This window comes from Coturnix japonica, chromosome Z (assembly GCF_054131305.1).
Source record: "Coturnix japonica strain WE chromosome Z, WE-NBRP24, whole genome shotgun sequence".
Lineage (NCBI taxonomy): Eukaryota > Metazoa > Chordata > Aves > Galliformes > Phasianidae > Coturnix > Coturnix japonica.
Window position 1 is genome coordinate 13180178 of NC_140702.1, and position 22208 is coordinate 13202385.

At 43.7% G+C, this 22208-nt stretch overlaps 1 protein-coding gene across 6 annotated transcripts in view; it reads left to right on the top strand.

The window, feature by feature from the left end:
* The first annotated feature begins 2707 nt into the window (after nucleotides 1-2707).
* KIAA1958 (KIAA1958 ortholog) overlaps nucleotides 2708-22208 on the top strand; it is a 56436-nt gene continuing 36935 nt past the window's right edge. For 2 of the 6 annotated variants that reach the window (XM_032441533.2, XM_015849843.3), the window contains exon 1: nucleotides 2756-3362. The gene's annotated coding sequence lies outside the window, so the exon portion shown is untranslated. Of the gene's footprint in view, nucleotides 3363-18549; nucleotides 19272-19942; nucleotides 20145-22208 lie in introns of all 6 variants that reach the window. The other 4 variants (XM_085530248.1, XM_085530251.1, XM_085530249.1 and 1 more) reach the window with 4 other exon arrangements.

Here is a 22208-nt window from a genome sequence, read left to right on the forward strand (position 1 = left end):
TGCCAGGGAATACTGGTAGGTTCCTAATTGAGCCATTCAGTTACTGGGTGCCACCTGTTTTCTGCATGGATATGGTACTTGTGCTACAATCCATGACAGAGGGATGATACAACCCACAGGCTTATCTTCAGGCAGATGGGCAAGTGTTTCTAAACAGGAGGCCAGAGATCCCTTTACCTTCTGTTTGGCAGCTCATACATTCCATTTGGCAACCTACTGGTTCAGCCAGTTTTTCTGTGCGGAAGACTTTGTGCTTGTGGGATTGGAAGGCTTTTGCCTTTGCCTATTGTTTTTGTCCTTATTCTGTTGATGTTGATGGGAGAGCAGAAAGCCTGGCAGGCTGCTAAGGAGTTCTGTAGAGTGTAAGCTCATACTGAGCACCACAAGATGTTGTGTTTCCAGCACTGGAAAACCAGAGTGAGCAAATTCCTTGTCAGCCTGGTGAGGGATGTGATTGGTTACATCACAGATGGATAAACAGAAAATGAGTTGTCCAGTGTTGTAGAATAAAGTCTATGTTAAGTCCTGGATACAGACATAACATTCATTAGCTCATCAAATTAGAGACAGAACTCTGTACATGAACATGCACCCCATCTACTATGAGGTGCCTGGCACAGAATTGTGGGGTTTGTGCTGATAGAGCAGCAAACTAAGCCTCATTCATCTAAAAATGTAATTCTGTGCTGAAGGGCTGGTGACATTACTAGGCTAACAGAGATCATTGGCAGCACGTGTGATATGAACCAGAAACCTCTGGCGCAATTACAGCTCTGCATACAACACTGTGATGATAATAGGTCATATTAGTCAAGCAATGGCACCAGAGGTTTAAAAAAGATTCTCAAATCCTCCTTTTATTTAATGAGTGCAGATATGACATTGATCTGGGGCTGCTCCTAACAATGAAGAAGTGAAGGAGTAGGAAGGAAGCAGGTAAAAGGTGGCAGGTGGGCAAGTTTTGAGGCTATTTGTCCTACTGCCAGAAAAACATGAGAGAAGAGGAAAGAAAAAATGCAAAGCAGATTGGAGAAGGGGAGATGAGAAGCAAGACAGGAAATGTGTATCATGGACTGCTCCTGAGTTATCTGCAAAATCAATTGCTGAAAGAAAACTCACATAGAATTCAGCAGCAGTACACATTAATGTCATCGCAAACAGAGTCTGCTCCTCAGCTGCAGAAAGGGAGTGAACAAAGAGGTGAAAGACCACCAGCAAAGAGCAAGTCCCATTTGTTGTCTGACTACAGGCACCTGGTTTTAGGGAGCTAATTCCTTTCAGAGTGTTTGTTTGGAAGGCAGGTGTCTTCTGCAGGAACTCCTTATTGACATAACTTTTGGAAATATATGAATTGAATATTGAAAAGACCATTTGGTGGGTCACCTTGGAGCTGCATTACCTGTGTAGTCTCTGATGGGGGTGTGTCTGATGGAGCACACTCCTCAACTGCAGCCTATCCCAGCCCTGACCAAGCAGTGGAGACCAAGAGGATGATGGTCCCCTCCTCAGTGTCACCAGTGCTTTGTCTCCATGGCCATCCACTAAGAGCAAGATATGGGAGCAGAGTGTCATTCTTTTGGATAGAGGACAGCTGTCCCTTCTAGTAATGACTTATCCTGCTAGTAATGACTCCTTCCGCTTCACTTCTCAGTCTTCAGGATTTTAACACACAACCTTCAATTTCAGTGTATTTGAGATCCCTGCTGTGTTGCAGCAATGTGATGGCATCTCATTGAAAATAACAAGAGCAGAAGGCATGACAGTCTTCCCCTGATGCGGTTTATGCTGCAATCAGATTCCCCTGCCGCATCACAGGCAGACCTGGAAACAGCACTGCTCTTGGCATTAATACACTTCCAGATTGTCTCCATTATAATCTTGCATAAGCACTGTTGCCATCGTAGCATGTGTTAGCCCATTCAAGTTTTGCAATGCTGGCATATGAGAGAGAAAGAAAGGGAACCTCTGGGGCATGGAGCAGGCAGCTGGTATTCTGCCAGCAGCATCCAGGTCCATTTCCTTCTACAGTGATGCAACAACGAAGGGGAAAAAAGCCAGTGGAGGAGATGAACAGAGTTTGCTTTGGCACACATCTTGCTTTATTGTAGGAGAAACCAGCACTCAGAGATAACACTGCAAGTGCATGGTGAGCCCTCCTGTGATTAATTGCAAAAATATTCTCATATGAGTAATGTTGCAGCTAACATTTCTAGCCACGGACAAATGAAGAAATTAAAAGTTACAGTTTTCATGACAGATAAATTGCTTTGGTGTATGACTGCTTTTTTATCATGCTATATACAGACGTAGGAGGCACACACATGCATGTGTGTGCAAATTTGCCCCACATGAAATTAGCAAACAGACATTGTTGTACCTGCAATCTCATGCCAGGGGGGGAAAAAGGCAAGAAGCAAGTTGAGTATCTCTGTATCTGCATAACTGAGCAGCAGTTCTGTGGGTATGGCTCCTTGGAGTAGCTCAGCTGGTGTATGTCCACACACCTGCATCAGATTAACGAGGACAGCTATTTTCATAGAATCATAGAATTACTCAGGTTGGAAAAGACCACAAAGATCATCAAGTCCAACCGCAGCCTAACCATAGTACCCCAATTCTAACAACTCTAACAACTGTTAAATCATATCTCTGAGCAATTTTGTGCCATTACTACTGGTAGAACAGTCCTGGCTTCATGTACATCCTTGATGAAAATGGATGGATGCCAAGTGCCATCCCCAGGGGCCATTTTGCTCCCTCATCTTCCAATCATCAATTCCATCCTCCTGTGGGCAGCCTTCCTCCTCCTTATCCATCCGATTAACTCTGCCCTGAGCACCTGCACCTCCACCCTCTTCCTAGTCCTCCATTCCCATCTTCATCCCCCATCCTCATCCTCATCTTTCTTCTTCATCTTCCTCCTTCTCCAACCTGGTCCTCATCTTCCTCCTAGTTCTCCATCCACATCTTTCTCCTCCATCCTCATCTTCCTCTCCTCCCCCTCCTCCCCCCTCCCCAGGGGCCCCGCTCCATGCTCCGCGGGATGCGTGTTCCGAGCGCCATCCCCCGCCCCGTGCCCGGCGGCGTGTGCGGGTGTGCAATTGCACACTTCCTGCGGTGTGTGAGACCCGGCCCCGGTTTCCGGTAGCTGACAGCCGCCGCAGCCCGTCCCTGCCTCCTCCGGCGGTAGTGCCGCCGTGCCGGGCAGCTCGCACGGACACGGACACGCACGGGAGGAGGAGGAGGAGGAGAAGGAGGAGGGAAGAGGAGGGACCGGAGCACTCCCAGCACCATCACCGATCCCCCCATGCGATACGGGCGGCATCGCGCAGCCCCGCGCTCCCGCGGACAAGCACCTGCAGGTAGGGGACCCGCCCGTGTGCGTGTGCCCCGCCGCGTGGGGGGCTGCCCCCATCCCCCCAGCTTTGTGCTTAGCGCGGGGCTCCCCGTCGGCTGCTGCCCACCCTCCCGGCCTTTGTGCTTGGGCGGGGGGAGGGCTCCACGCCGCGGGTGGGGGCATCGCGGGGGGACGGGGCTGCGAGAGGTGGGGGCGGCCCATCCGGCCCCAGCGTGTGGAACAAATAGGGCGCCCAGCCATCCCTGGAGGTGCGGAGCCTGCGATCTGTCAGCCGGGGGATCCGGCCCGCGGGGAGCGGGGGACGCTCGGAGGGGCCTCGCGAAGTTGGGCTGTCAGCGGGCAGCGAGGGCACAGCGCTGCGGGACGAGGATGGGAGGTTGGATTGAGCTCGGGGGTAGGCACCGTCCGGGCCTTATGCAGCTGTCCGGCTGTGGTGCTCCCCTGCAAGGGAATAAGCGTGACACATGCGTGCAAACACAGCTCCCATCCACGACGTGAATGGTTATAAATATCCCCTGAGTGCAGCTGGCTACAGGCAGCACTCAACACACAGCCAGGATGCTCCCCTTCAAGTGAATGAGGGTGATCTTGCAGAGAAGCCAAGCAGCCCACTGGCTAAAAATGAAGTCCCTGGTATGCGCCCAACTTTGAGTACCAGAGTTGTTGATCTGTGAAGTTTTCCTCTGCCTGCTAATTGTGCCATTGCCCCACTGCCATGCTCAGAAACGTGGTCTCAGCAAGCAGTGCAGCAGCACGAACACCAGCTCACCTCTGAGCTGCTGGGGACAGTGATGGCTTTGGAAGAGAGATGGGACCAGGCCACTCAACTCACATGCTCTAGCAGCAGTCAGAAGTGCAGTAAATCAGTTGATTACATCGTTGCCATCCGGTCTTGATGGCAACTTTTCAGGTCAGCGATCAGGTTTCTTAAAGCCCTTCTTCAAACCAAACATCCCCTGAAGGAACACCAGGTGTTTCTCCTGCTGTAACTCAGTACTGTGGTGGTCATTGTAGTGTAACAGAATACTTTGTACAACTGAGCATCCCCAGCATTTCAGCAGTGCAGTATAACTCTGCTCAAAGGATGCTGATGAGTTTGCAGGTGCCACTAGCTGGGCCCATGGCTCTGCTCTCCATGGCCATGGCTGTTCTCCTTCCAGTGACACGGGCTGATGGGCAGCTTGGTGCCTTAGTGTGGCAGCTGTGTAAGTCATTTCTTTGTGTTCCTTCTCTGTGGAAAATATTGTAAAAGCAGTGTTAGTTTAGGTCAATTGTTTTGTTGATGGATCTGCCCGGCAGCTGAGAGGAACCTGAAAGACTCCGACTGTGCGGCTGTTTATGAGGCAATCCCATGGAGCGTGGCTGATTCCTCTTCAGCTCCTTGACCTCAGCTCTGATCTGCTGATTTATGGACCTGATTTACAGGCAGGACTAGCTGTATTTTTGGCTAATTCTTTCACCAGGCAGGACCCACCATGTTTCCTAGGCAACAAGCACAGTGTGTGCCCCAGTAGGACCTCAGCCTGTGTCTGTGGTTTGGCCATGCCAGGTCCTGAACCACGTGCCAGTCTTGGGCCCACAGCAGGCCCAGTGCCAGCAGTCCAGGTGGGGACAGGAAGGAAGGATGCTTCAGTGCAGTGACAGCGAGCAGCTCTGTTGTTCTGCCTCATTTCCCATTACAGATGTTGCCCGTGTCTGGTCTTTCTCATGGTTGTGTTGCTGGAGAGTTCCTTCACGTTACCCCATTCTCTTTTCCTATTTATTGTCCAGCAAAAGGCAGTGGCTACCATCATGCATTTGCTTGACGGGTGTTAGCTGAGAAACATCACATGAACCCCGCTGGACCTAGGGCTTTAGCCCTGTGAAAAGCTACAGGAACAAAAGTTTTCCTGTGAGTACGGAATCACAGGATTAGGTTTGTGGTATTTAGAGTACTGTGACCTGCAAGCATTTATTGCCACTGCTGGAATTCAAAGTCATTATTTTCTAAAGATGGCCAAAATATCTTCTGTATGCAATTCATAAATAATACCGAATATAAAATATAAGGGATGGGGTTGAGAAGCAGTGCCTCTCCCCTTGTCTGTACTGCTTTGTTTATTTCATCAGCCTTTTCGTGTGATCTGTCCTACTATTCTCCTCTGTGATGCTCTGCAAAGTGAGTGCCTCCGGTCAGTGTGGACAATCCAGCTAAAAGGAAAAAAAAGGGAGCATCGATGTGTTGCAGTGGGCAGACATCCAAACCCACACATTGCTCAGCTCTGGCAACTGAATGGATGAGAAGCAGCTTTCTTTTTTCTGAGCGGTAGTTTGAAAGCATTGCTGTTTTGTCCCTCTGCCTATCAACAGCAGCATCGTAATGACAGAAGAGTGCAGGAAAGTATCCTTGATAGAGTTGTCGTCTGTGTCAGGTTTATTCTAAATGCAGGGAAAGCCAGTGGCAACTAAATTTATTAATTTCAGTTTCGGGTGTCAATCCTCCCGTGGCTTAAGGCCAGAGAAGAGAAGAATCATAGATGATCTAATGGCTTGTGTTGAAATTCACTCTCTGCAACCTGCAGTGGTACAAGCAGTGGCATTTCAAAGCAGTGTTTCCCTGGCATGGAGATGTCTGTGGAAAAGGAAGCTGCAGTCCGTTTTAAGGCTCTGTTGTTGTGGCTGCTGCCGCCAAATGCTTGTTCAGCTCTATTGCCCAACGAATAGCCAAGTTTCTAAAGCACTCCTAACTAAACTAGCTGTTTTGCAGGTGGAGATTTCCACTCATCAGGCTGGGGACCTGGGCTGAAAATGGTAGGTGTGAGGTTTAACATGAAGGCTTCTGCTCTGTTATAGGAAGCTGATGCTGAATTCACAGGCTGAGTAGCAATGCTACAAGCAAGAATTATTCACATAAAAAGAAAAAAAAAAAAAGAAAGAAACCAACAAATGCTTTGCCACCCACTAGGTCAGGTTGTCCAGGGCCCCATCCAACCTGGCCCTGAGTGTATCCACAGCTTCCTTGGCCAACCTGTTTCAGTGCCTCACCGTGCATAGTGCAGAATTTCTTCCTAATATCTATCTAGCCTAAATCTACCTTGTTTTAATTTAAAACCATTTATCCTTGGCCTATACCTACAGGCCTTGGTGCAGATTCTCTTGCCATCTTTCCTACAAGCTTCCCTAAACACTGAAGCTGCATCTGAACTTCCAAGTGCCTTTCATGCACAGACCTTGTGTTTTGAGCAGCACATACATATGCTTCATCTGTACTGCAGTTGTGTGCTTAATTCCATGAACTGCCATGAGGGAGAGCCATGCCTGAATCACACACTTGGTGTTGCAGTGTTTTCTTGTCTTGTTCCATAATCCTGTAGCCACATATTGTGCTTTCTGTGCTTATGGTGTTCCTGCAGTCTAAGTACAGTGAAGAGAGGACATATTCATGTTGTCTGCAAACTGTACTCCTAAAGCTGTGTAGAAAACTCTCATCACCCTGTGATAGTTTGCAAAATTGGTTGCAACACGCCATAAGGAGCCAACATATTTTAGCTGGTAACGCTCCAAATGTCGTAGCTTAGAATTTGCAAAATATTGCAGGATGGAACAAAATTAATGAACAGTTCTCAGCATGTAGAAGCTGATGCTTTTGTTTTCTGTTTAATCTGTGCTGTTTTGATCCTTGCTGCTGAGCCACTTTTGCTTGGATGACTCTGGTGTACTCGGGGAGGGTTTTCCATTCTCCATCATGCAGACTGTCACCTTACAGCAGTCCATAGTCACACCAGATTGTGTCACTGTGCACTGTAAAGTTAAATATTTGCTCAGATCTTACAGTAGCTGCAAGCTTTTTATGGAATCTTATTCACATTTAACTAGGAAAGTGAATATTTCCTCTCTGAAATTTAATTTCATGCTGTCATTTTTTAAGCTTTGTCAGGGGGAAATATTATGTATATCTGGCTTTTTTGTTTGTTTGTTTTTGTTTTTTAGTTAGAACATGTTTAACTTTCTCATCTGCAATTATAAAGCCAAACTTAGCTCTTACTCACTGTCTCAGTGTTGCATGTTTTAAACCCAATAGGCAAACATTTATTGTGCAGACAGTAAACTACTATTGAAACCGTTTGATAAAGTGCATAGCATGGACTGTGCCAGATGTATGAACCCTAGCAATTTTAGCACGCTTGATTAGAGTATCTTCATACATATCTCATTACAAGGAATATTCTGTTCCTGCCTGAATCTCATACCAGATTACCCTGTTTGGTTTCAAACCTCCAGATTCCCTCACCAGCCAAAGAGAGTGGCCTGTAGCTTGCTGTGCTTACTCACCCCGTGCTGATGTGCCAGCCCTGGCTGAGAGTGAACAGCCCTACTGAACTCTGCAGCTCCTGCAGCTCTGCCCTTTTGGTGAGGTGTCCCTCCAGAGCAGCCATTCTGTGCTATAAATATATGGTGTACGTGTACCTTTTTGCTCTTGCCCTGCTTCCTCCTAACCATAGAAGATGTGAAAATTAACAGTTATCATTTCCAGTTAATCCTCTGGCACTGCTGAATCCTGACTCATGCCCTTGAATACTGTAGCTGATTCACACACCAACCATTCAAGTTAAACATCTCCCTCTCTGATTTCCAAAAATATGGATAACTCTTGTGGAGCCAAACCAGATAAATAGTAATGTTGTCTTTGAAAAGAGTTCATGAACATTTTAAATCCCCCAGAAGCTTGATAATTTCCAGATCTTCTGGATTTTAAGTTATATTTAGGTATAGATTTTTTTTTTTCTGCAAATTCAAAGCATGCTAAAAAACCTTGTGTAAAGAACTTAATAGGAGGGTGTAAGCTAAGAAGCCTGTAAATGGTGTATTTTCACTGGAGAGAGTGCAGTGCAGAACTCCAGCCTCTGAGTCTGACCTGGTACGTGGCATCAGCCTGTGTATCAGGCATGGTGCTGAGCATTGGTGAGCTGGCAGTGGGGTCTGATTGAAATACTGGTCACTGATAAAGGCATTTTGGCTGGGAAGGACTGAGTCAGACATCTGTATTTTTAGCCGCCTGTCTTGGTTCTTGAGGAAAAAAAAAGAAAAAAAAAAAAAAAAAGAAAAAAAAAAGAAAAAAAGAAAAGGATTTATTGCAGGAACAAGTGAAGAAAGGCAGAACATTATATCTACTATATATACACACGTTTAAGTCCACAGTATATGTATTTTTTTCCCTTGTCTTAGCCTGGTTGTATTTGCTTGCTTATCATAAATACTGTAAAGGCTCAGCTGTACAGCATACTGGATGTTACAGTGCAATCAAGCAAAATACAGCCAAGTGATCTTCCCAGAAAAAGAAACATAAATCAATTAATACTTGCAAATTTTAGTCAGTGATTAATCAGTGATTTTTTTCCTCTGCTTTTTTTCCCCAAATTGTCTGTGAATGTTTTCTCTTCATCGAGGCTTTCTTTTTTGTTTGTTTTTTGGGAGGTTTTTTGTTGTGTTGTTGCTGTTTTTTTGTCTGGTTAGGTAATCTATTCTAAATTACTGAAAATGACCTTGGAATAGAAATGTACAGCCATTCTTCCTGGTAATGCACTGACGTGTACAAAAAAGCCCAGCTCTGACAGACAGGGAAATAAAAAATCTGTAAATTTAGATTTACAGTTTCTTTTGACTTTCATGAAAATATGCGATACCAGTCCTCACAAATAAGTCCCGTTTTGCAACAGTTCCACAAGATACGGGAGCTCTACTGGGATACAGCGCCATGCAATTTATATTGAGGGCGGTTGTTCACATAACCTTCTATTTACAAGAAGCATTCTGCACTTTAGTTGAGCTCTCTTTAATATGCTGCATCTGCTTTAACACACCGTGTATGCTCTTTGCATCTGTACGGTCTCACAAAGATGGTTAAAATTTGTTTAGGTCTAGCTAAAAGTCGGGGAGAAATAGAAATTCAGAGCCATACAGTGAAGATATGCACTATTAACCACTGCTGCTTTTCTTTATTTTCTTTCTTCCTTTCTTCTGTTGTTGTTGTTGTTGCTAACCTTCCCATTGGATCATTAACCCTGTAAAGGCAGTTGACCTCTTTTCAGACAGGCATCTCCAAAACTATCTTTGCTTTTTCTGACCTCCTAGATACTGATTAAACTGCTCCACTGTGTTTGATTAGCTTAGTTTACAGACCATTTAGCTGGTGCATAAGTATTAACATGTGATAATCCTGTGAAGATTAAGATGGGGGAAGTAAAAGCCTGGAACCACTTCAGTAGGCTTTATGACACAAACTGGGATGAGTCTTGTGTGTTTATGTATGCTTTAAAATCTCAGGACTTGCCCCTTGGGCTCAGCGATATACTTTATTTCTGGAGCAGAAATTGCTTCTGCTCCTTCAGTGAGAGGTGGTGATTTCCATCCCTTATGGCCATGCACTTTTGTCTGTGCTCTGCCCATGGCTGTTAGTTAACACTGGGCATGGGGAACATGCTATTCAAGGAGATCGGAACTGAGCAAATTGCTCTGTTGTACTTTTATTAGTGCTGATGCAACTCTACTGTGCTAGTGCAATTAAAAAGCAGAAAGTCTGCGTGGAGGCATTTAGACATCAGCTGGTTGATGTCATTCCTTGGCTGCCTCTACCTGTGAATTTCACCATCTGCCAACACTTTGCAGTGCTACAAGCCAGGTCTTCTTGTTCCTGCTGTTACAGCTGAAGGTAGATCTGTAATACTGTACTATATGTTTCTTTTTATATATCCATTTCATCTGAAGCCCCTTTCCCCCTACTAAGGGCCACTGACATGTTCCAGTGGAGCAGCCAGCACTTCTTTTTCACTTGTTTTTTATTGACAGATGATAGTTCTTCATAACACAGTGATATGGCCAGTGCAAATTCCATTTCCTTCCCAAGTCATTCATTGAGAGAGACTGCACTGTGGCCATGGATGAGGAGGTGACAGATCACCTGTGTCTGGCTCGAGTGTCCACTGTGATAGAGGGAACTGGTCACTTTGCTCAAATGCAGTTTTGTCCTAGCTCTTACTGTCAGGGTTTGGAACTACCTTGCTGAGCCAGTAGGATAGCTTCAAGGGCCAACCAGATTCCCTTGACAGGGTAGTAAAGACTTCCTGTAAGGTTAGTGCAGATTTTGCTATCCTTGGGAAAGGAAATAGATGGAGAAGTCCTGGCTGTGTGGAGAGATGGGGCTTTTGTGTGGATGGAACTGCTGCTTCTTTGGGCTTTGAGTGGGTTTTCTGCCTTACAGAGTTGCAGTGAGATTTTCCTTCCTTCTTCTGTGGGCTTTTTGTCCTGGCTGATGTCCTATTAAGAGTGCTTTTGTGATCAGGTTAGGTGGAGATCTACAGTGCTGTGTGGTGTGAAGGCTCCTCCCAGCTTACCAGCAAATGGGAGAGTTGCATCCAGGTTCCCACAGCTGCTGCCAAAGTCCTCTGCCCAGCAGGGTCCTTCTCCCAGAGTGAGAGGGTCTCTTGTTCCCATTGCATACTGCCTCTTGTCAGTTAGTACCTATTCCATTTAATACGAGGTACCTTGTTGAATCTTTACTGAAGATCAAGTAAATTAAGTCATGTAGGTCATTTTTATATGCTTGGGTCACCTTTCTTCTCTATTTATTGGCTGCTTTGAATGATTCTGAGCCATCAGAGGACAGCAGTTTTCCCTCCTGATTGTTGTGCAAGTGTAATCCTATCTGGTTACATTAAGTGCTGTGGTACGTAATGCTTAATCATTCCCTGCTTGTGCAAGATAATTTTTCAAAAATAATAGAAGTGCATCATTTTCACTGTATTAATAATTGCACTACGTAGAAATCAGAAGAAGGTCAGGGTAAAATTTCTGCTGATATGACATGATGTTTGAGAAACAGTGATTCTTTGGTTTGGGGGTATTGTGGGTTTCAGGGGACTGACAAAAGAAAATGGCATTACCATTTTTCACGTGGTTTGACCCATTAGGTTGTCTAGTTGAAAGTATTTGAGTAGGCGTCAAATTGAATTGCTTTTACATTTTCAAGACGCTTAAGATACAAAATAGAAGAGACAGCACTAGATAAACATGCTGCATATGTAATAATATTACTGCCAAGGAAATTTAATTCAGTCTTCAATGATGGGTTTGGGCAGATGTGTTGCATTTAGCTAGAGATAAGTTAATACATTCAGTGCCATTTCAAGTAACGAGGAGCAGAATGAAACTGATATTTTGCATTAGTTGTGTATTATTTATTGTATCAGATATAAGTGTGCAGCAGACACCTGATACTACCACCATCTGCTTGGTATCAGATACTGTGTCTGCGTGTGGAACGGGCAGGGTGGTGCTGTCTGAACTTTCTGTACGAGAGTTGCCTTGGAACAGCTTTCCCTTTGTAAACAATGACTTTCTTAGTGGTTTTCTGAGTAATTTTCTTCGCTAATGCTGTAGTTTTGTCATTAACAATCAAGATTTCTGTTGATATTTGGCAGCAGTGTGCCTATATTTCTTATCAAGAAAGTGAAAAGCATCATTTGTAATCAACTCCTGTATGAAAGCAGTTGTTTCTGCTCTTTAAGAGTAGCAGTAGGTTATTCTGACAGAGTGTTTGCTCTGACAAAATTCTGTTTTGTTTTGGTCCATTTTGCGTTCGTAAAGGTCTCAGTAGTGTTTGCTCAGGCTGAGTGGGCTGCGAGTGGGAGGTTGCAACCTGCTGGGAAGAGCAGTTTTTTAAGTACTTTGGCTGCTGAAATATGCATGTATGAAACCCACGGCCTGTCTGGTTCCCAACTTTTTCAGTGTTAATGAAGAATATTGTCTCAGAATTTCCATGAAGGATAATCCTCGATTATCCTTTGGTAGGGCTAGTTTGAGAAATTCTGCAGGCGTTGTGAATTTAGTCTTAAGGCATCTCTGCATGCACTGCTCACCAGGAGAGCTCTCTGCTTCTCCTGCTGTGCTGTCTGGCTCCAGCACCATGAACAAAATGCGCCCTATTTAGAGCCTGTGCAAGTAGTGGCACAAGTCAAACACATCTTGCCTGTGTGTTCTCAGGAAACTCTGAGGTTCACATGGGAGGAGTGAGGAGGTACAAGAAAAATCAAGTGAGTGCGTTCACTGTGTGTTACTTTGTTGTACAGCTTCAGTCAACTGGAAGTCTCCCTTGGGTGTGCAGCACGTGCCGTGGGGGTGCATGGACTGGATGGAGCTGGTGGAGTTAAGGCAGGCATGAAACCTTTATCTCAGCTTCCTCCAGTCCCTCTGTGGTGTCACTGGCATCTCACTTGCTTGTCCTTTGTGCCTTTCCTTCTTGCCTTTGTGCCTAACAGCAGGACCACTGGTGCTTCTGAGACATCTGGATGTGCTGAGGAAGCACTAAGTTATGGGCACACACAAGCTTTTCTGAAACTGGCAAGTGATTTATGTGATTTGGACGAAGACTGGATTTCCTAATAGTAATTATTAAAACTGATCTTTAACCTTCACTGGAAGCACTCGTTAAACAGAGGCTGGTGACCTTATTGCTCTCACTTAACAGGTTAGTCTGTGATAACATTACCACTTGTGTTCTCCCTGGTCAGTTGTTTAAAATATTCCTGTGTTTTGTTTATTGGAGCTTTTTGCTGACATTCATTTCCATAGTAATTTTTTTCCAAATGTTAATTGCTGATGTAATAGACATTGTGTACTGCCAGTGCTGAAAATAGTCCACAGGTAGCAGGAAGAACTAGTTGTTATTAAATAATGAAACTAAGAGAAATCCACGCAGGGCAGTGCCACAACAGGGACTCCCAAGTGATACAGCTCCCCCAAGCCCAGCACAGGCAGCTGCCTGGATCTGGCTGCTGGTCAGATCTGTTCTGTGTTTCTGTGATGAACGCCTCTCTGCTTCCCTCTGCCCTTGCCCATGGTCTGACCCATCTCCACGCATTGGATTGCAATGGGAGAACTTCTCCTGCATTCCTTGTGTCTTCAAAGGGTGGGCTCAAGTGTAAACTCTACTTTCTGGCACCTTATGAGCACTGTTTGTGGAATGATGAATACTAGGTATTGCTCTTTTATCCCCTTCTTCTTACTCCATCCATCGAGCTAGACTCCAGACATGAACAACCAGAATCCTTACTTCTGTATAGTTTTTATTTTATTTACCAAGCATGGTGCTATGACATATTTAACTTGCACAACTGTGCTGTGAAGAGATCTTCTGACTGCTGTTTCACCATCTATCATCTTTTAAAAGCATGCAGCCAAAAGTTTTTAATTTCTTCCCATTTTGTTTTTGGCAGATTTATTCTGATGTTGCACAGCTATTCTAAACATAAGCCTTGTGAAATGCCTTCTGAGGTGTTATTTTTCTTCATATCTGTTTCAGAAGTATCAAATAGTCCATTTATTCCGGTCTGGCAGATAGTAAGGTTAAATTTCCTCTGACATCTATGAGTGTTTTGCTTGCTTTAGTGGTGGCAGGGTTGGAGTCAACTGTAGTGCAGTGTTGGTGCAATTTGGAATGAAAGCTGTTTATAACAAAGGTGACCACCTCCAAGCTGAGATGACAACAGTTCTGAACTGGTCTAAGGGCAGTGTTACACCTAACAGAGAACCAAGCCAATCACTTCTGTCTCCTGTTGCTGCTGAGCTTTCTGAAATGACAAGCTAAGGACATGAAATCTGGTCAGAATATACTAATTACTCCCCAGGGGTCATGTGCTCTCACAAATGACTTTCTTGGTGCCATCCTTTTGTTTCCTGCAACTAAATGAGAATATCTTCCAAGCCTATGTTGCCCCTTGGTGAACAAGGTGCCTGTCCCCATGGAGGGGACCAGAGAAGCTGATGCTAAAGGTGGAGGGGCATTCCCATGAACACTAGGCAGAAGGAATGGCTGATTCCTTGTGTGCAGGAACGGTCCCACCTTCCTGTGTGTCAGAAGGACCTACAGACATCCCCAAGAGGGGGACATCAGGGGATCACACTGTTCACCAGGTGCACGCCAAGTGCACACTAAGTTTCTCCTCTACCACACTGGCTCTGGCATTTTTGCTGGACCACATTGAATCACTGGATTGTACTCCTCTCAGACAGTGAGGCGGAGCTTGCCCTTTGTAAACATAATCTGAGATGCCCAAACTTCTCAGATATCTCCTGCACTTTGCAAAGCTTGTTGGGTGCATTGTTTCAGTGCAGTTGTTTTCACTGACGTTGGTTACTGTAATTTGACAACAAACAGGCATGTTTGCAGAAGTGATAGCCTTCATGCCCCATCAGAAGCAGCATTTAAATGCTTACATTCCCCCTGTAGTAATATGGTTTAATTTGAGCAGGTGACTGTAAAGCGATGTATATGTGTCCTATAAAAGTACACAGTTTATTTTTCTATTTCCAGAGCTGACTGCAGGTCAGACATTGCTTCCAAAACAGGACAGGGGCACACTATACTTCTGCAGGACAGCAAGGGAGACGTATCCTTGTATTTGGCATGCAAGCAAGGCTTCCAGTGCAAGGGGCTGTAATGCTGAGGGCTGATTTGCAGCGTTGTTGTTGGCTTTGTGTGTGTAATGGAACTCCTGCTGGCTATGCCAGTACTCTCTGATCCTTGACTGTAAATGCAGTAGCCAAATGCTATTGAAACTTTAGACTGAGCTGGCAGGATCAGCAGGGTTAGGAAACTGAGCAAAGCAGGAAGGCTGGCACTTTGTCAGTGGTTCCAGTGATAGTACGCAATCTGAGCTGCTGCCCTTCTCATTGAGACTGACATGCACCTTCTACTTGCAGTTGTGCAGGTGGAAATGAAGAACGGAGAATGGGGACTGTCCTTTGGATCTGGTGGGTCTTTGCTGCTGCCTTGCACGTGGCACAGTGGCTTAATGAGGCAAGAGCAGAGCAAAGGCAAAATCAGCCTTATGCCACTAGTAGAGGTTTGCAATTGGAAAAAGCAAACCAGATACCAGCGGAAAGGTGGAAGACATTAATTCAAGAACACATAGTGCAGGTTCTTGTTTTGGACTCACTGTTATAGTGATTAATCAGCCATTCTGATGGCAGCAGATCTTTCTTAGAGAAGATGAAGCAGTTCAAGCTTATTGCCAAACAGCGGCAAGCTGGTCAGGGAAACGGAACATGCTTACTCTATGTATACATGGCAGTGTGTTCCTTTCCACGCTTTCTGTTTTTTGTTTGGATTCTACTTTATAAGTGATAGTCTGTGTCATTCCTCATTGAAATTCCAAAACAGCCCTTCTTGGTTCTGATTTATTTTACTGAACAAGACATGTATAGATATCTGCTGAATCTGCATGAACAGTTAAGTCTGTATTGTGAGGGACCTGGCTGGCTGCAAAGCAAACACACTCTGTGGCACAGCTAGATGATTGGGTATCTAATGTGTGCATGTTCTTACAGTAAACACAAAAATGAGACTGGTCGTTACATATATTCAGAAGCCTTGTCCTGCTTGGAGTGTGATGTTCAGATATTTGTGACCTAATTTTCTGTGTAATTAGCTGCTAATAGGTTGTTTGTATCTTTAGAAAGCAGAAGAAGTTAGATACTGGAATCAGTGTCCCTGGAATCACCATTGGGCATGACATTTTGGCTCATATATAGCATAAAATTGAGTGGTTTTTTTGGTTGTTGTTGTTGTTTTTATGATACAATGACTATATATTTTCAATTAACTCAATTTAAAGCCTGGGATAAATGCAGTCCTGGAAGATAATTAGTGGGGAAGCTTATCAAGTTGGTGTAGTAAAATATCTTCTGGTATCTTTGAAACCTGCTGTGTTTTAGAAAATATTTTGGGTTGTTTGTCTTTTAATTGGCAAGACAACAAAAAGTCTGGAATACCATAGATGGAAAGTTTTATATTTCGAACTTTTTCTTCTGTTATCTTTGGAGAGAATAAGAAGTTTATCTGTGTGCATTTCTTAAAAGAAGTTAGTGTTGTGCTTCTGGGGTATGTACCTTTAAAAAGTTACTATCTTGCCTGCAATAGCTTTTGTTCAGATGTTTTTACTAACATGCATCTTGTCTGTGGCCATTTCTCACTTTAGTCATGAAGCAAAACAATTTGAACAGAAATGGGTAATTTGGGAAGGGTGTCCTATTTAGTAGTCTAGATCCACTACAAATGAATTGTAATGAGAGTAGACTTTAATAAATACATACAATGTATGTGTTGTAAGTATGCATGTACGCTTTTCCTTATGCACCCTACTTCCATTTTACTGATTGCCTGGGGTACAGCCTTGTTTTCTCTTGCTCTTCATAGTATTCCTCAGACTAAGTAGCATGTAGTTCTGAACTTCAGTTGTCTGAAGGCTACATTTGTGCTTTGAAATCTCAAGAAGAAATGAGTCCTCCTTGCTAGAGCTCTTCTTTGGAAATCTTCCTCTGTGTGTCTGCTACCAGTGCATCTTGTAAGTAAAAGATGAATATTCTGAGCATTCTCTATGTTTCTTAATTACTCGTTATCTGCATATTTCCGTGTTATACTTGCCAAATGCTGGGCTGTTGTAAGAACTGTGCTTGCATGAAAACACAAATTTAGCTCTTTTGGCCAGAGCTTTGGAACTTAGTGTGTAAAGCTTTGACGGGTTATTAAACATGCGTGGTGAGATTTTATAGTTGTTTACATATCTGTGGAGATCTCTGAAAACCCCACTTGGTGCCTGTCAATCCCTTTAACTGCACAGAGCCTTTAAGATCTGGGACTTGTGTTGATTGAACCGACTAAGATCAAAGGAATCTTTTCCATGGAAAAATGTTTAAGCCCTTACCATTTTAGTCCCACTGAACTCAGATCTTCAGGCTTTCCAAAACCTCTCCATTGAGCTGTGTCTAATTTGCTGTATTTTATGTCAGGAGCAGAAGCAAGTCCAGCTATGTGCCCTGCTCCCTCGTGCACTCAGGCCCAGCATCACAAGGCTGGTACTCTTCAGGGTACCCCCAGAAAGCACACCTTTGTGGTTTTGGGGTATCATCTGCTTTAAAATGCAATTTAAATCTTAGGATAATCTGATCTGTTATTATAACATGTTAGAGGCTTGCAGCTGGAAATGTTCCCAGGGTTAACAGAAAAATTAACAAATAGTTGGATGGAGCATTTACAGTTGTTTGTTTTTTTTTATCCAGTGACTTCTGGTGACAGAATGTTACCTAGTACTTCTGACTGGCTTACATATGAATGCAGATTCTTGTTCTTCCTTGCTCATCTCTGTGGCAGCTTTCCTGTTACTGTTTCTTCTACATCTCATCGAAGTCTTGCCTAAGAACTTTATTAGAGACTCAACTGCATGTGGTCTGTTATGCATGGCTGGATACAAGCCAGGTCATAGATTAATGTTTTTTTGAGGATTTTAAAGGGAAACTGCAGGGCAGGATCTCACCCTGATGCTAGTAGTTTAATGATAAGGATCATTATTGATCCTTTAGAAAATACACTATAAAGACAGTTTCAGAATTTTATTTTTGCTGAGAACTAAGTCCTTGGAAAATCATTTTAAGTCCAAAATAATCCCCGTGTTTCCAAAAAAACAATGAGAAAAGATAAAATTTAATGTAGAAAGTTCAGTTTTGCCCTTGCACAGAAACACTGAGTTGCTGTGGTTGCTCTAATTTTCAGAAGAAAACAGCCTCCCTATTTTATGTAGACAGTTAACAGTGTGGTTTCACTCTTACTGTTTAGCCAAGTGGCTAAATAGCTGCACCATTCCAGTTTTCCTTAGTTTAGAAGAGACCTGAAGGGAGAGAAATCCTGCATTTGAAAACACAAACCAAATCTGGAATGGTGAAGTCACTCACGGGAAAAGAAAGTCTGCTTGTGTTTGCTTGTGAAGGAGAGTGCGTTGTAGTTAAGTGTCTGGGCAGGAACTTAAGGCATTGGTTTTCCAGTAAGAGAATGAGAGAGCTGGGCTCTTATGATCTGTGTGTAAGTCAGTGACAACATTCTTGTTTTCTTTTTATTAAATTGCATGCAGATTTTCTTCTAGCAGAAGTTCCAGGAAAATGAAAGACCAGGGAAAGCATCTTGCCTTTAGGCTGTGTGCTTGACTCTCCTTATTATCATGCTATAATTAGAGAGAGTACACACACTTCATTGCAAATGCAGGCAATTATGTATTTTAAATATTTTCCAAGTGTGTGGGTCATTGTCTTCAACAGAGAATGGTTGTGAACCACAAGCTGAGGAAAATGCTGGGATATTTGATTTAGTGTGGTTTTATATTCAGACCATCCTGAGAAATACTGTGAAGAGGCAATTTTGGAACAACAAAAAAGAATCAAGCCGTGATACACAAGCCTCTGACAGCTGACTAAAACCTCGGACTTTTTTTTAACTGCTCATCATTTAAAAATCTTATGCGTTTGTAAGAGGCCATGCTTTTTACATTACTGTCTCAAAGTTTGCTGAAATGGACAAGTTCAGGCAAGTCCTGGCCAAGGTTCCAGGACTGAGACACACAGGAACCAAGGTTCGAGAAATCCCTTTGTTTAGGAGATGGACAAGTCCGGGAGCTACGAAAGGGAGATAAGATACTGATCAATGGCCCTTAAGTGGTCTTTTGTGTTGGCCTATCTCAAGGAAGATTGACATCTCTGAGGAAATCACAGGACGCTGACCCGAGCCGTCCGGAAATCTCTCAAAGGCTGGAAAGAAGGATAAAAAGGGCACGGACAAACCACGGTTTTGTGGGCATCTAGGTATCTGACCTCAGATTCCTCCACCATTGTCCTACTGCTGCCTATTATCTCTTCTGGGATTGCTGCTCGAGACTCTGCTCCGAGGGACCTCGCTGCCCGAGACTCCACTTCCTGAGACCTCGCTACTCTGACTGTCTTCTCTGCGTTTCATTGATCTGCGGCCTGCTACTCCGCTGCTGCTCTCCCCTACACTTATTTTGCCCCGGACCGAAGTTAACAACGTGCTACGGGACGCTGCTGCTTCCAGGAGGTGACTATTCCCGGCTTTAACGTAATTCTTGCTCTTTTTCTATCGCCTACTTTCCCTTCCCCATCACCCTAATTTTGGCATTCGTCGCTCTCCCTTCCCCATCCCCTCAATTGTCTATTATTTCCAATAAACTGGTCGGATCAACATTTGAATGTTCTTCTTCTTAATCTCACGCCGGGCATAACATTATCAAAAGAACCTTTGCCTCACTCCTAAATTGGAGCGAGACAGTGTTATACTTTTCAGAAATGATTTGGCAGAAAATGTGTTCTTCCATTGAAATAGTCTCTTGCTTGAATACAGAGGTAGTAAAATATAAAAGGCGGTTAAGACTGACTTTAGGCCACAACTCAACACTCTAACACCGTTCGCTAATACTAATTAATGCATGGGCACCTTCTTGAGCGGTTGGTGCATGGTCCACCAGTTGTATCACACAGCCCCCAGTATTGCCATTGTGCATCCCTTGACAGTGCTATCAGCAGAGTTTTGTTGCCAAAGATATTAGAGGTGCTGTAGAAACCATCTTCCCCTTGTCAGTCCAGCATAGCATGTGCCAGGGGATGGTGCTTAGCTGGAAGTCATTAAATGTGAAGGTAGGCATTTATAGCACTTACAAGAGATGATGAATTAAGAGAAATGGATCCCTGGGTCTTCCTCTTGTTTCCTAGAGACTTGACTACCTTGCCACACTTCAGCTCCTCTCTCAATAGAGGCTTGGACACATTGACTGGAAATTCCCAGGAAAAAAATAAGCTTGGACCAGAAACAACTCCAGTCAGGCTGTTTTCCAGATGTGTAACACAACTTGCAAAGCTCTGGAGAGAACTTTTTAGTGAAAAACTGAGTCTTGCTGCGTGAGCAATCCCTGCTGTAAGTAAAGATACCCACTCAATGATGGCAAATATTCTTCCTTAATAATAAAATCCGTAGCAAATATTGGGGTCAGAGCATGTTAAATCAGTTGTTCTGCTGTTTATGGTTGTTTTATTTTTCTTATATAAAATCTTGGCAGACAAAACATTAACTCAAAGCAAAAGGGTCCATCTTATGACAGAGATCAAAGGACTGGTGACTCAGCCAAAAAATTACATCTACCAGAGATAATGATACAAGAACGGTATGAGCATACATGTGTATTTAAATCAGTTCCAGCTCCCCAGAGAATGAAGGTTAAAGCTCTTTCTTTTCTCTTTCTCAGGGAAGGGGCAGCAATGACACTATTCCTTGAGTAAGTCCAACCTCATAAAATAGGCATTTGAACCTGCTGTAGTCAGTGGAGTCTTGTCTTTGTGGGGTATTAGATCAAGACCTCCTGAGCAAATCTGATAGTGCATATTCTGGTTGAAGTCATACCTGCGTTAAAGGAGGCTGCAACAGTGCAGTGATAGAAATGTCAGAACTGGAGACCTTCATTTTGACTTCAGAGAAAAGGACAAGTTGGCTCTGAAGGCTTGAAAAAGTTGAATATGAGGCCCATTGAAACACTGAAGGAATGCAGAGTCAAGTTCATGCACAGATTTCCATGGGCGAATTCTCAGGATGTATTTTACTGAGGTCATCATTTTTGATGCATCTTTTCTACTGTTGCTTGTGTAGGACTTTAAGTGTTGCTAAAAATGGTTTCACTCTCTGTGCTTCCATTCTGCAGGGCTGCTCTAGGAACACTGAAGTGAATGGGGACTGAATTGCTGTTCCTTGTGGGCTGGTGTAACACTTTTGTTTTTTAAAGCAGGATTTAAGGAGGTCCAGCTAGTGGTTTTTTATTCTGAAATTCTACTTAAATACATGCAAATGTGCATGTAAGTGTATGATTATAGGTTATGTCATATGCTTACATTTGGTCATGTTTGGCCATTGCAGCAGTCATCATTCTGATATGTGGAAGTAAATTTCATAGTGTCTCAAAGAGGAGAGATAAGGGAGAGCCAGATTCGTTTTAGCTGGTGGAGGTATCTCATGCTTTGGCAGTTCAATAATGCACAGTTTGGCTTGTGGGTCTGTTCAAGGACATTTCAAACAACTGATTAAGTTTTCCCTCTATCAGAATTTTAACAATAGTATTGAAAATTGTTACATGGAGGCAGCCTCCTGAAAACTCACCAGTGACCCAATTGAAACTTCAGCGTTTATTTCTATACTTCTTTTCCCTGTCTAGATTTGGAATTTTAGGAGGTAGAGCTAAGAATAAATGTGCATAAATGCACTGAGCACACAGCTGTGTTCATTTAGTGGCATGTGCGTATGTAGAAAAAAGAAACACAGAAATCCAAAATTAAAGAAAAAAGCCACCAGTTTTACAAAGGAGAGTTTATACATGAAATCCTGACATGTATGTGCAGCTGGAGTGCTGAAGCAGAGGTAGTGAATGCACAGAGATGAGACAGGCAGATTAGATTTTGTCAGTGATGCAAGCACCTACAAATGCTGCCCAGCACTGCACTCTTATGAGGTGAAACGCATAATCTGAGCACAGCTCTTGGAGTGTAAGTAGAGGGGGAGGTTATTTCCATGTTTCCCACATCCTGTGCCTCTGCCCTGGGAGCATGTAATAGTCACAAGATGGTTCATCTAACAATCTGTATGTCTACACCGTGGCTAGTGCTAAATTTTTCTTGCTTTTGTCAGCAGAATTTCTTGATACTCTGTGTTTACACTGCACAAGCCCTTGTGTTAATAGTTTGTGGGATATCAGCCTTCAAAACCCCGAAATCTTTGCTGAGCACACTGCTCAGGAAAGCAACATAAGCAATGTGGACGGTTAGTATTTTACAGGATCACCTTACTGCAGCAGAGCCTATGGAAAGAGCTAGAAAGGATCAAGCCCCCAGGCTGTTCTTCAGTTTACTTAGCTAGTGATTTGTTGGTCATTTAGTTTTGTGGGTGAGGAAGGCTAATGTGAAGCTCAAAATCCTGTAGTGCTCTTCAGTGTGAAAG